The 13,933-nt window shown below is 39.4% G+C and overlaps 1 long non-coding RNA gene across 2 annotated transcripts; it reads left to right on the forward strand.

Moving 5' to 3' along the window:
* The first annotated feature begins 337 nt into the window (after positions 1–337).
* LOC106592304 (uncharacterized) lies at positions 338–4,072 on the forward strand. Of its 2 annotated transcripts, XR_014392086.1 has the most exons (5): positions 338–1,443; positions 2,277–2,658; positions 2,774–2,916; positions 3,263–3,313; positions 3,514–4,072. It is a non-coding gene; the product is annotated as an uncharacterized LOC106592304 (long non-coding RNA). The 2 variants fall into 2 exon arrangements; XR_014392087.1 differs by lacking the exon at positions 3,263–3,313 and having other exon boundaries at positions 342–1,443.
* Positions 4,073–13,933: the final 9,861 nt, after the last annotated feature.

Below are 13,933 nucleotides of genomic sequence, written 5' to 3' on the forward strand. Positions count from 1 at the left end.
AAATATATATCATTGTATGTTTGAATTAGTGCTCATATAAACTGTTTTCATCACTGCCTTGTAAACCCATTCTTGTAAGTTGGAGCTACTGTACATGATTGTCTGGGGGTGCTGTACAGATTTGACCACTTGACAAGACGTTGACATTTATGGGTATGTCTCACCTGTAACATAATAATAATAAAGATTATGAAATATTATTATATTATATTAAATTATTATATAATTTTTTATAATAATACAAATCTGTCAATCAACCAAATGTATTTCTTAAAAGCCCTTTTTGCATCAGCTGTTGTCACAAAGTGTTTTACAGATACCCAGTCTAAAAATCTAAGACCCATCAATGCATATGTCGAAGCACAGCATCTAGGAAACACTCCCTAGAAGTCATAAACCTAGGATTAAAACTAGAGAGGAACCATGCTCCGACATCATTCTTTGGGTATGCTTTTCTGCAAAGGGGACAGGACGACTGCACCGTATTGAGGGGAGGATGGATGGGGCCATGTATCGCGAGATCTTGGCCAACAACCTCTTTCCCTCAGTAAGAGCATTGAAGATGGGTCGTGGCTGGGTCTTCCAGCATGACAACGACCCGAAACACACAGCCAGAGCAACTAAGGAGTGGCTCTGTAAGAAGCATCTCAAGGTCCTGGAGTGGCCTAGCCAGTCTCCAGACCTGAACCCAAAAGAAAATATTTGGAGGGAGCTGAAAGTCCGTATTGCCCAGTGACAGCCCCGAAACCTGAAGGATCTGGAGAAGGTCTGTATGGAGGAGTGGGCCAAAATCCCTGCTGCAGTGTGTGCAAACCTGGTCAAGAACTACAGGAAACGTATGATCTCTGTAATTCCCAACAAAGGTTTCTGTACCAAATATTAAGTTCTGCTTTTCTGATGTATCAAATACTTATGTCATGCAATAAAATCCAAATTAATTCCTTAAAATCATACAATGTGATTTTCTGGATTTTTGTCTCTCACAGTTGAAGTGTACCTATGATAAAAATTACAGACCTCTACATGCTTTGTAAGTAGGAAAACCTGCAAAATCGGCAGTGTATCAAATACTTGTTCTCCCCACTGTATATATCTTTTTTTTTACTGTATTCATATAAAATAAGGCATTTGCTCCTTGATCAGGATTCTCTCTCTGTGTCAACCCACAGCTCGTAACCTGACACCTACCATGCAGCCTGCACAAACAAAGATTTTTTTTTTTTAACCTTTATTTAACTAGGAAAATCAGTTAAGAACAAATTCTTATTTTCAATGACAGCCTAGGAACAGTAGGTTAACTGCCTTGTTCAGGGGCAGAACAACAGATTTGTACCTTGTCAACTCAGGGATTTGAGCTTGCAACCTTTCGGTTATTAATCCAATTCTCTAACCACTAGGCTACGCTGCCGCCCCGGCCAGAGGAAGAGCTGTCATTCATTGAAGGTAAATACATTTTTCTTTTTAAAACCCTTGTATTTTCTTCTAAAATGTTTATACATAAATGCCATTTATATCCTTTAAATGTTTACATGTATAATTATTTTTTAATTCCTTTCCTATAAAATAATGTTATCAGCATGTTTCTCTGCTTGTAACCGAACAACCTCCCACACACAGCCACATGTTGGGGGGGGGGGGGTGACATAGGTCATTAGCTCCCCCCCCCAGACGCTACAGATCCTTGTCAACACACACACACAAACACACACACACGGAGAGAGAGAGAGAGACAGCGATCTCATTCATTGAAGTTAAATCACAATACACCTAAAATTGATCTAGGAGCAATGTTTTATATCTTTATTAGAGTCTTCTGTGGTTTATCTCTCAAGGTTTCTTGTCGCTCGTGGTGTTCACAGCTCTTTACTTATACTGACCAATACTCTACCACCCCGGAAATTACTGTTGCATATACAACATCACTAAACAGTAGAGACATAAGTTCACTACAACATTGCCCTACTCTTTCAAATGTTCAAACACATTCCATAGTTCAACAAGGTCACTACACATCAATCACCTTGACAACTTAAATGCAAACACATGCTTTACCCTAAACAGATGCACTATCAGGTTACATAAGCACTCACTCGATAGCGTGAGAATGGCATGACCGGATGTACATATATGGGCATAACCACGTGACACATAAAATAGATCATCAATCATTTTTGAACACAAACCATCTACTGTATTCTCTCTATTGTTTTTTACTAAAACATTTGTAGTCAATGTTGTGACAGCTACACATTTTGATTGACGTTTCCCTTTTTCAGATGCAACTAAAGAGAGTCCAGCTACAGAATAGTCTAAATACCAGGACCACTGAGAGAGACCAGTTACAGAACAGTCTAAATACCAGGACCACAGAAAGAGACCAGTTACAGAACAGCCTAAATACCAGGACCACCGAGAGAGACCAGCTACAGAATAGCCTATATTCCAGGACCACAGAGAGAGACCAGCTACAAAATAGTCTCACCACAAGGACCAAAGACAGGGACCAGCAGCAAAATAATCTTAAAGTTATGACTGCTGAAAGAGATCAATTAAAGATTAGTCTTAACTCAAGGACTAAAGAGAGAGACCAGTTGCAGAATAGTCTAAATACCAGGATCACTGCGAGAGACCAGTTACAGACCAGGCTTAGGTTCTATGGTGAGTGCAGTCTTTTATTTTCTTATTTAGAAGTACAATTTTATTTCATACTTAGAAGAGATGTAATATATTTGTAGATGTTTAAATGCCTGCTGTTCTGTTGTGTTTATCTCAGAGGAACCCTGTCTGGATGGATGGTGGAAGTTTGGCACCAGCTGTTATTATGTCTCCTCCAGGATGGAAACAGCTGGGGGCAGTCAGAGAAAGTGCAGAACAATGTGTGCTGCCTTGGTTATTATAAACAGCAGAGAAGAACAGGTAATATAATATATATTAGTAATACTATAATACTACTGTTTCGTTGTTGTTGTTGTTATTATTATTATTATTATCTACTTCTCTGATTAGTATTCAACATGTGTAACCAATTGTATCACCAATGTTCATGTAACTGTCAATTTATAAAATATACTTCCTGTCAGAATAGCATGTTTGCATGAGACTATATCTAGACCTATACTATAGCTGAGGCTGCAACCTGATCTCATAGTTTCACTTCAAAATTTGATGTAATCTTGATGAAAGTCTATTTTTCAAGCATACATTCCGCATGGTTACAGGGTTAATTCTGTGCGGTTACAGGTATAATTCTGTGTATTTACAGGGTTAATACGGAATCTGGGAGTGGGTTGGCAAAACACCATTTAACCTCTACGTAAGGAACATGTTCTGGAGGACTTTTACACAATTTTTTCTGTTGTAAGAAATTACTTTTTACAGTCTGATAATCTCGTCCTCAGCCAGCTCTCTCTCTCCCTCTCTGTCGGATGGTAACAATTGAGCCTGGGGACTAGGTTAATATTCTCTATGTTGTATTGGATGATTTTCAACTCTGATTCTCTGTGTTGTTTATAGCTATTGGATGGAAGGGGAACCAAATAACTTGAATGACAAGGTGGCTTGTGTTGAGATCTCACAGACGGCATCAGACCCATTGAAGAATTGGAAGGATGGACCATGTGCTCCTCGAAAATACTGTGTGTGTGAAAAACCATTCACACTGTAGTCCAATTGCAATAGCAAATGTAATTCCCTATCTTATAGAGTTGAACTGGTTTTCACTGTGTTAGGCTGAACCTGTTTTTGTTTCTATGTATAACTACATTGAAAGACGTATTTGATGTCTTTAAAGAGACCATGTCTATGTGGAGTTTGTCCACCATTCATCAGGCCCAGGGGAGTGGAACTGTGGATTCATAGTCTCTAACTGTGGTTTACATATTATTATTTTTTACCATAATTTACTATTATGTTTTTTAAATGTACCATTGTGGTGTGCATATAAAAAAATATCATTGAAGTTTTTACAGTTATCAACCCATTTCAAATGCAGCAGTGTTCTATATTTGTGTCCATTCTGTTCCATATGTATCATGTGTTCATTCTACTGACTAAATACATCTATATACTGTGATCCAGATATACTGTATTACTAAGTGTTGTAATGTACTAATAGTAACTCCAGTGTTTTCCTTCTAAAGGATGTCAGTTATTAGTTGACATAGCACAGTAAAAACACTTTAGTTAATAGATAGAAAATAGTCCTTATCAGTAAAGTTAAAGCAGTACCAGAATTGAACACTAGATGTGTTGTGTCATGCATGGACATGTGACCAGAGCCTGTATTCACAAAGCGTCCCAGAGAAAGTGCTGATCAAGAAACAGTTTTTTTCTTTGACCTCTCTCTCGTAATGTTAGTATATATTTTTTACTTAGCTTACCCAGTACAAAGGAACCAATATGATAGTCCCAAAAGTGCAAACTCTGCCCAACCAGCAGCACAATACTCCTGTTTGATCAAATATTCACTTTTAAAACATTTGTGCAGTATTCTGTAGCTACACATACTACCCGTTTCCAACCACTTACACATTTTCAGGATAAACCCAAATTAACCACGTTACCTTGTATCTGAACCCACCGTCCAATGGTACGTTAGTTCATTATTGTTTGGCCAAATAAGGTAACTGATATCCTGATGTAAACACATAATGCAGGGTGTTTAAACTTTAAAACACACGTTACTCCAATCTTACATTTCACTCGGTACATTTTGCTACATTTGTATTATTTACAAACCAATATATTACAGTTGGATGCATATGTTTTCACTTCTCAAATACTTATTTTCTCCATTTCACCAGATATGATCATTTTCTGCATTCTCTAGTTGCGCTGTGATTGGCTCAGTGTTCTGTCACACATGGGACACTACGTCACCACAAAATCTACAAGGAGAGCTCGACAATTCAAGCCCCTTTGGTGCTGCCATAGATTTACATTAGAAGTGCCCATCCAAGAAGGCTCAAAGTCATTGGCCATAAATAAAATGACGTCAAATCACCATTACATCTACCGTAGCTTTTATTAGGCTGATCATGTCAATATCATACTTTCAAAATCTTAGCTATCAAGCTAGACAAGCAGTCATCAGTCATCATCATTAATCAAGTTGACAATCCACTGGCAAAACCTTTTCAATCCTTGTCATATGAAGAGAAATTATAGATAAAACACATCGGTGCTCATCGGCCATTGGACATAAACATTACACAACAAGTTGGAAATAACAAATTCAACAATGAGTGGTTTAGAAGGAATCAGTGGCTAACAGCAAGTGTTGCATAGCAATCACATTCCTGCTATTCAGTGGAGAGGGTGTGTGGTCCAAGTCTGGGTTTAAGGGTCTCTTTTCCAACCTTAAAAGGATAAACACATGCAACAACATGGGCCAGAAAAGGTTGAAAACATTGGCGATGCTGTCAATCCAGCATGATTTCTGCTAAGTTCAAAACAACTGGAAACTCGGAACTGGGAAATCTCAGACTTGAGTGAGTTCAAGACAACTGAGACATTGGAAAAAAATGAGCTCCGACTGGGAAAATACGTTTTGAACGGTCATCTAACTCATAATTCCAAGTCGGGAACTCGGGCCTCTTTCTAGATATCCAACCTGAAGATCACCGACATCATGATTCAACCTTGTTTTTTTCCAGAGTTCCCAGTTGTCTTGAAAGCACCATAAATCCACCATAAATCCAAGATTTTCCCACAAGAAGGACCCCCTGCACCACTTTACTGTTCAAGTGAGTACAGCACAACAAGGAGAGTCCAAAAATGTCTTGTATGGTACTGCATAAATGATGTAATATGCCAGGGAGATATGTATACTGTAGCTAAGAAAGTAATACTAAGTGTATGTTGTGTAGTAAGTTGTTATCAACCCATGTGCATCGCCCTAAACATGTGGTCCCTTTCCCTCTCATAACTTAGCCTACTGTTCTGACTTGGTGATGCACATGTAGCCTGTAGCCTGTTTTAGAGAAATGTCTTCATCGAATATTGTAAGAGCTTTCATTTTCTGCTTATAGACCCCCTTTATTTATCCTACGGTTCTGACTTGGAGTACAGGGAGAATACTGTAAGAAAGGCCCATGTTCTGAAATTTGTCACTGTACATTTCAAAAGTGCTGAACAAATAGTTTTATTGACTATGTCCTTCTTAGCTCGCTCATTAGTGTCTTCATCGAAATTACAGAATGCCTCTTATCCGCTCACCGTTCCCTTATGCCGTAGTTTGTACATCTCAATTGTCAGTAGAAACTACATTTGTTTAAGCAAGTCAGCCATATCAGCTTTGGTTTTTTTACAAGGCAGTAAATGAGGCTGAATTAAATGTTTCGCTGCCAGACAAGGCTCCGCTGATAGCCAGGTGTAGCAGTGGTAAAATGTTGGGACTCTGCTGTTGGTTCAGGTTTGTGTGCACTGTTTGTCACCGTTATAGTACAGTTAATGTATTGTTTAGTGTTGTGTTCTGTTGTGTAGTGGCTTTGCTGGCATTCATCAACATTTTATATATTTTTTTGCCCCCCATGCTAAAATCGCCACTGAAAAAAAGAAGAATTTATGTTTAAGGAAAAGAAAATGTGTCTCCTTGCGGAGGTAACAGACATATTTGGGAAACTGAACGAACTGAACAAAAGTATCCAGGGGAAATACAAAAACATTCTACAGATGAGATACCGAATCAGTGGATTCAGAGGAAATTATTATTATTGGAGAGAGAGTCTTTCAAAAACGAACCATGCCCCCTTCCCTCGACTGTGCATTTTTCTAACAAACAACAGCATCAGTAAGTGTCCCACACGAGTGATGACTGCTCACCTCTAACACTTGGAAGAGCACTTTGGGACCTACTTCCCAATCCGAAATCAGTTGACTTGCCTGTAAGTGAAATTGAACAGCTGATGTAGCTGTCATGTGACAATGCTGCAGACAACGCATTCAGGGGTTAATGTATCACTGGATGAGTGTCAACAAGATGCATACCCAGCATTGTTAAAATAACAGTTTTAATTCAATCTGAGCATACTAGTTCACTCCCTAAAATAAGACAAGGTTCCAATGCAGTCCATGAAGAGGTTGGTCTATTAGGATTATGTGAACAGCTATTCTGCCATACTATTGCAAACAGCAGTAACTACTGTTCACATTTTGGTCAAAAGTTAAGACTGAAATCCAGCTTTGTAGTATCTGGTTTATCTTGGCACAAAGTGTCCTGGTTCAATTATATTCAGTTTCAGAGAAAATGGAGTGTCAAATAGTGACTACAAAATCCAAGTAAAATCCAAGGCAAACAGCAGTAAGTGAAGTTACTGTACTCTGTCTTTGATCCACCGTGATTTGACTGCAGTTACTGTGGTTTGTCTTGGTTTTCTGTCAGGCTCCGAGTTCAGGTCAAACCAATCATGACACCCTCAGACACACCATGAGACAGCCAGTGATCCCCAGAATAAAGATGGCACATTCCCACGGAAAATGTTTGGTTGAACTCTCATTGAAATGTAAATAACCAGACAATGGTAAGATAGCAAACAAAGTATGTAAAAGTTAGCTAACATTAAGCAACTGACACCATTGTAACTATATTTATACAATGTCAAATATTAAGTTTAAACATTCTCCATGATTAAATCGTTACATTTTTACCTTTACATTTTAGTCATTTAGCAGACGCTCTTATCCAGAGCGACTTACAGTAGTGAATGCATACATTACATTTCATACATTTTTTTTTTAATATATTTTTTTGTCTGTGCTGGCCCCCCGTGGGAATCGAACCCACAACCCTGGCGTTGCAAACACCATGCTCTACCAACTGAGCTACAGGGAAGGCCTAATACTGAAAAAATGATTCAGGATTACATTCAAAACATGAAAACATGTCTACATAAAACCATTAAATACATCTAGAATGTAGTTAGAACTCTCAAACTGTTTCCATCAAACAGAAAAACAACAAGAAAGATGGATTAACACATTTATATTTCAGATCCTATACTTTGCATTTACCCATATAGTTGTTTAAGGTCATACAAAGGGGGAGTGCAAACAGCTTGTGAACTCTGCAAATAATGTTTCCACTCCGAGAATGAGAACGGTAGGCTAATTGACTGTAATTAATACATGCATTAACAGAATTTAATGTAACCAAATGACAGGGTATAAACAGTATATTTACACGGCCTACTGGTGACATATGTAATGGGGAATTGATAAACAATTAACAAAGGGCAAACAATTCACACAATTAAACAATGAATGTTCAAGAATTGGAAGGCGACAGCTGAGCGCATTCTGGAATTGCTGATGAAGTGCATCCATTCTGGAGAGAGATGCCTCCACCACACCCACCTCCCCTTCTTCTTGTTGCAACATTTTCCATTATACTCAAGACACATTATCTTCACACATATTTTAGATGCTTTTCACTGGCATCCACAACTCAATCAGCTAGGCCTATTGCCACGTGCTCTGCCCAAATTGCAGGCTTCCCACATAGGCCTTGGCCTACGCACTTGTGATGTGTAACAATCCATAACAAAAACATATTTGTAAATAAGCTAATGATCCTCTGTGGCGAAGTCATGCCCTCTGGTGAAGTATTTTGAATGATTATATTTAGGCAGGAGTAATTATATCATTTTGGCAAAACATCAATTTACTTTAGGGGAAGCCAGCATCCAAACAGTGCACAGGATGCACCCGGCAACTTTCCCTTCCAATTCGCAAGAGGCTGAAACCAGAGATCTGTATATAATGACGTGATGCTCCGCCCGAACAATGGGATTAGTTGTCCCAAAGGCAGGAAGGCAGGCTACAAGCTTAGGTCTGCATATTATGCCAATAGAAACACATTGGGTTAGTTCTGGACAGATTTTGGCGAGAGTGAGCCCTCTCGCTTCACCTCTTCCTCTTTGCTTAAACAATCTCAATGGAAGACACATCCATGCGAGCGAAACAAAGCCCCTCTGTCTTACTACACAGTATGTAGCCCATGTATCAGATGCTGTCTGGACCAAAAGAGTATGGCATGTCATACTATTTCCGGCCAGACAGCATCAGATACATGGTCTACACATACTGAGACAGAGGGGCTGTTTCACTGTCCAGACAGCATCAGATACATGGTCTACACATACTGAGACAGAGATGGTGCTGTTTCACTGTCCAGACAGCATCAGATACATGGTCTACACATACTGAGACAGAGGGGTGCTGTTTCACTGTCCAGGCAGCATCAGATACATGGTCTACACATACTGAGACAGAGATGGTGCTGTTTCACTGTCCAGACAGCATCAGATACATGGTCTACACATCCTGAGACAGAGGGGTGCTGTTTCACTGTCCAGACAGCATCAGATACATGGTCTACACATACTGAGACAGAGGGGTGCTGTTTCACTGTCCAGACAGCATCAGATACATGGTCTACACATCCTGAGACAGAGGGGTGCTGTTTCACTGTCCAGACAGCATCAGATACATGGTCTACACATACTGAGACAGAGGGGTGCTGTTTCACTGTCCAGGCAGCATCAGATACATGGTCTACACATACTGAGACAGAGATGGTGCTGTTTCACTGTCCAGACAGCATCAGATACATGGTCTACACATACTGAGACAGAGGGGTGCTGTTTCACTGTCCAGACAGCATCAGATACATGGTCTACACATACTGAGACAGAGGGGCGCTGTTTCACTGTCCAGACAGCATCAGATACATGGTCTACACATACTGAGACAGAGGGGTGCTGTTTCACTGTCCAGACAGCATCAGATACATGGTCTACACATACTGAGACAGAGGGGTGCTGTTTCACTGTCCAGACAGCATCAGATTCATTGTCTACACATACTGAGACAGAGGGGCGCTGTTTCACTGTCCAAACAGCATCAGATACATGGTCTACACATACTGAGACAGAGGGGCGCTGTTTCACTGCCCAGACAGCATCAGATACATGGTCTACACATACTGAGACAGAGAGGTGCTGTTTCACTGTCCAGACAGCATCAGATACATGGTCTACACATACTGAGACAGAGAGGAGCTGTTTCACTGTCCAGACAGCATCAGATACATGGTCTACACATACTGAGACAGAGGGGCGCTGTTTCACTGTCCAGACAGCATCAGATACATGGTCTACACCTACTGAGACAGAGGGGCGCTGTTTCACTGTCCAGACAGCATCAGATACATGGTCTACACATACTGAGACAGAGGGGTGCTGTTTCACTGTCCAGACAGCATCAGATACATGGTCTACACCTACTGAGACAGAGGGGCGCTGTTTCGCTCGCTTGGACGCTTTATCTGAGATTTATGCTTCTTTCTGTCGGCACTCGTCTGGGTCAAGTAAATGATCAATATATCAATATTTTATTTGGACGGTCAAGGAGGTATGGTAGGGCGGGCTAGGAGGTATGGTAGGGCGGGCTAGGAGGTATGGTAGGGCGGGCTAGGCCTCCTAAGGACCGCCCATAACACCGACCCTGTTGCCAGGAAACAAAACCAAAGCATTGATTGCTGTCATAACTTGTCCATAGACTGCTTACAGGGTACGGAAACCAATATGTAATTTTGTAATATGGGTGAACTGTTACACATTTAGATTTTAGATATTGCACTTTCCATCTGCATTACCCATATAGTTGTTTAAGGTCATACAATGGCAAGGTGCAGTATCAGCATTTTAGGGGTCATAGGTCATGTGTTCATGCTTGATAAGCATACAAAATTCCTTCATAATAAGATAAAAGTCCCTCAGTGGATTATCACTTATCTACCTACAATATATTTGTCTATACAGCCAAAACACTTTAAAGGACCAATCCCCGGTTCAAAAAATAACAAAGAGGGCACCCCTGCCTCTGTTTTGTTAAAAAGTTGAAGGATGGGCCAGGAGAAATGTAACCACATCAGTATATTTTGCTTAAGAACGCCCACAACCCTCACAAGACTCATCTGAAGGTAGTCCGGTACGTTTAAAAAATGAATGAAAGTAATATATATGGAGGTAGTTTAGTGCCTAAAAAAAGGCATTAAATATGTGGCAAAAAATATAACTATTATTTCCTGATCTTTCTTATATGTCTCAGATATAGGGCAGAAACTTTAAAACAAACTTCCTTTAGAATTTTTTTTTTTTGTACAGTTTTAACATGTATGAATCTGTTATTCAATGTGCGTTTCTATGGGCTAATAGCAGTAAGGTCAAATTCAATATTTCATCAAATAATGTATATATATATTTTATATATGTAGGTGGAACGAAACCGACACAGGGTCCTCATGACCCTGCTGGACCCATGACCCTGCTCATGACCCTGCTCATGACCCTGCTCATGACCCTGCTCATGACCCTGCTCATGACGCTGCTCATGACCCTTCTAATTACAGATTCATTCAGGATTTTAGACAAATCTAACAGAGTTGACTATATCTCCAAATTTGTAATCACAATTTTGATATACATTTTCAAAGAGTCACCGAGGGCTATTGCAAGAAACAACATAACATTATTTTTCAGTTAATATTAATTTTAAACACTTTTGGGGGGAGTTTGAAATCTTGTGATCCTTTTCTCTGGACAAGGGCATTTCTTTGCACAGAGCCGACATAGAAATTAATAATATTGAAAATATTTAGAAAATTACAAAACCAAAACTCTTTCCTTATAAAATTCCCCTTAAAGTAATTTGTAAGATAAAAAAATAAATATATATATATATATATATATATATATATATATATATATATCTATATATATATATATATATATATATACAAATGTAATTTCCCTGCTGGACAAGGATCATCCCTACTTTTAAGAATCCCTGGCTGAATAAATGTGTTATGACAGTTGTTATGAATGATACTGCAACACAGTATCTGGTTTCATCAAGGTGTTATGAATACCCCTTCACATAAAGGGTAACGTGTGTGTGTGTATGTGTGTGTGTACATGTGTACAATCCAATGTGTGGTTGTGAGTGTGTGTTTGTGTATGCGTTCATGTGCGTTGGTTTGTGTGTGTGTGTGTGTGTGTGTGTGTGTGTGTGTGTGTGTGTGTGTGTGTGTGTGTGTGTGTGTGTGTGTGTGTGTGTGTGTGTGTGTGTGTGTGTGTACAATCCCATGTGTGGTTGTGAGTGTGTGTGTATGCGTTCATGTGCATTGGTTTGTGTTTGTGCTTCCAATTAGTGGAGTGTGGTATGTTCATCAAAATGAGGGAAATAATGCATAAAAACACTGACTGTAGTTATTACATGATCAGTTGAAGTTATTACATTATTAATACAAAACATTGCTACTCACCTGATAATGTAATTACCACCGAATAACGTAATAACTTGCTGGATAAGTTAACCTCTATGGGATTGGTGTCCCTATACGTGCGCTAATGTGACTAGAATTACATTGTAAGTAACATCCAACCAGGACATAGACATGTCGTATATTTGCAGAAAGCTTAAATTCCTGTTAATCTAACGGCACTGTCCAATTTACAGTAGCTATTACAGTGAAAAAATAACATGCTATTGTTTGAGGAGAGTGCACAACAATACATTGACCTCTGAAGGTAAATCATGAACTTATATTCAGTAATCTTGCTCTGATTTGTCATCCTGAGGGTCCCAAAGATAAAATGTAGTATAGTTTTGTTTGATAAAAATAAATGTTTATATTCAAATGTAGGAACTGGGTTCTAAAGTTTGAACCCATTTTTTGGCATTAAAGTAATTCAATTAATTGTTTTTAATTGGTACCGGGTTCAGATGAGTCTTGTGAGGCTTGTGTTCATCGAAGAGTAAAACAACCGAAATGTACGTGTTCATGTGAATCTCAACTTTCGATGGTGGGGTCATATTATAGTTTGTAGGGCCACAACATTTTGGCCATCTCAGTCTCCGGACTTGAACCTCATTGAAAACCTGTGGTTTGAATTAAAGAGGGCATCCATAAGCACAGATGAATGATGTTCAGGATATGGAAAGATTCTCTATGGAGGAATGGTCTAAATTCCCTCCCAATGTGTTCTCCAATCTCTTTTATATTTTTTCTTTGTTTTAGGTCTCAGCGTTGTTATCCTCGCAAGGGGAGGGTGATAGAGTATTGAAAACAGGGTGTCACACCCTGATCTGATTCACCTGTCTTTGTGCTTGTCTCCAACCCCCTCCAGGTGTCACCCATCTTCCCCATTATCCTCAGTGTATTTATACCTGTGTTTTCTGTTTGTCTGTGGCCAGTTCGTCTTGTCTTGTCAAGTCAACCAGCGTGTTTTTCCGGGCTCCTGGATTTCATAGTCTCTGTTTTTGTAGTCCTCCTAGGTTCTGACACTTTGACTGCCTTGACACTGTGGTCGCCTGCCTGAACAATTAGCCTTGCCTGACCTCGAGCCTGCCTGCCGCCCTGTACCTTTTGGACTCTCGCCTGCTTTATGAACTTCTGCTTGTCCTCGACCTGCCTCTTGCCTGCCCCTTGTCTACTTTGACGACATCCTTGTTTTCTCTTGTTCTGCTTCTTAATAAATATCAGCAACTCGAACCATCTGCCTCCGGTGTCTGCATCTGGGTCTCGCCCTGCGTCGTTATACAAGGGATCCAATTATTTGGACCCCTATCTTTTTAATTAAGATCATACTAGATCGTAAATTGTACTAGTATAAAATATATATATATATTTTGTTGCATACAATATAGCTCAGTATTTGTATGATTTTTTAAAATAGTATTTTCTGCTAAATTTTATCAAGGGACCCAATAATTCTAGACCCCACTGTATGTGGGTGAGTCAATTTATTTGAATGGCATTATTTTTACATGATTTAATACATGTTCTCCATCTGAAGAATATATTAAAAGTCAACTTTATTACATTAAACAAAACGTTTAATCAGTTTGAGACTACAGGAAATAGGTTGAC

The sequence above is a fragment of the Salmo salar genome, chromosome 04, assembly GCF_965601325.2.
Source record: "Salmo salar chromosome 04, fSalSal1, whole genome shotgun sequence".
Classification (NCBI taxonomy): Eukaryota; Metazoa; Chordata; class Actinopteri; order Salmoniformes; family Salmonidae; genus Salmo; species Salmo salar.